This window comes from Austrofundulus limnaeus, unplaced genomic scaffold (genome assembly GCF_001266775.1).
Source record: "Austrofundulus limnaeus strain Quisiro unplaced genomic scaffold, Austrofundulus_limnaeus-1.0 Scaffold422, whole genome shotgun sequence".
Lineage (NCBI taxonomy): Eukaryota > Metazoa > Chordata > Actinopteri > Cyprinodontiformes > Rivulidae > Austrofundulus > Austrofundulus limnaeus.
In genome coordinates, this window is record NW_013952824.1 from 401059 (window position 1) to 402866 (window position 1808).

Genomic DNA, 1808 nt, shown 5'->3' on the forward strand with positions numbered 1-1808 from the left:
CTCTCAGACTGAAGAAGTCTCTTGGAGGAGAGACGAAACGTTTCATTAAAGAAGAACCCGTCCAGAGGACCTATACAAATTTTTTTCCTTTGAGTACTATATAACATTTTAGACATATTCTAGACAGTTTATCAGCTAAAAAAAGTTAATTTTGGGGTAAGTTACTCTTTAAGTCCCTCCGGATCCCGAACCACTTTACACTTACAGACATTCATACATTCACACACTGATGGTGGTAAGCTACAGCCAGGGGAACTGACAGAGACGGGGGCTGCCGTGCATCAGCGCCACCTCTGACCACCATCAGTAGGCAAGGTGGGTGAAGTGTCTTGCTCAAGGACACAACGAATGAGATGACTGGAATGTGGGATCGAACCGGCAACCTATGGTTCCGGGACAACTCCCACCACAGCCACCACATATGTTCGCATGTGCAAATTTGCTCTTCATGTTGGTGCTGCCTCAATTTAGCTTAAAGTTTAAAGAAATAATAAAAATAGAAACTACAAAAAGCCCCAAATTATGACATTCATGCCCATGTCTGTGCAACATGTAAATTTCTTAACACAAGTACGTATTTAAAAGAGAGAATATGAACCTAAAGGAGTTGTGTCTTCAAGGTTCACCGTGAAAGCTATGGAATGTATATAGTTGCATTATTAAAAARAGGATTTCAGATCGTGTTTTGTGTGTTGTCACATGCTTTCTTGCTATACTGGAAAAAAAATGACCTCATGTTCTATTGGATTCTATTTGGAAAGTCTGCAACACATCTGACAAGCATTAAGAAGATATTTTGCTTCAACCAGAATTTAACAGCTCTAAACTATCCAAAGACCAGGGGCCTCATGAATAAAGGATTGCGCAGCTTTCACACTAAAAGTTGACGTGCGGACAAATTTAGAAAAGTGCGCCGCACCAAAATATTCAGATGTATAAAACTGTGCGCACTCATGTTCCTGCGCAGCTTTCCTTTATACATCCCAATGAATGTGGAACTGAGCGCACGTGAGACACCTCCTGACACGCCTCCATTTAAATATGTAAAACAGATGTAAATGTGTCCAGCGTGTGAGGTTCTCCTCAGATTGTCCTCTCTGTGGGATCAGAGATGATTTTTAGATGCAGGAAAATTATACAGTAAATGGAGAATGAGTGAGAAAACTATCTAAATAAGTAGTGGGCTGTAAAAATGAGTTTGCCACACGCAAAGGTGTGTGTGGGTGTTGGTGTGTACGCSCATGTGAAGCTGATTTCTTCAGTGGTGCATGAGGCTGAGAGACATTTCCACCTTTACACGTCTTTAATAAATGACTGTAAACAGAGAAACTTATGACTTTGGTAGAACTTAGACAAATATTTATTAAATAGTTGATGTGAAGAAACGACTCGCAGCACTGCGAGTTTCTGCCGCTGTGTGATTTATATTTAGAATCATGAAAACTCTCATTCAGATCAGCTGCATGGATCGACTCAGAACTAAAATACCTGATTGTAATTTTTTCAGTGTGATACAACAAAAACAAAAACAAAAAAGCACACTGTCCTCAATTCTTCTTGTGGTGATATCAGCCTAGAGAACAGCTGACACTGATCCATACGCACAACTTTACGCAGCAACAGATCTATTGTCTGCATCTTGTGGAGCTGAGGAATCATCATAGCTGAGCTGTTCTGAATCAATCTGCTGAGTTGACGTTTTTTCTCAGTGGGAATTAAAATGTTTCTTAGACAATTCCTCAGCTGTGTGTGCGCTCCGCAGGCCATGCGCTCTGCGTGTGTTTCCAACTACGTGACAACAATATAAA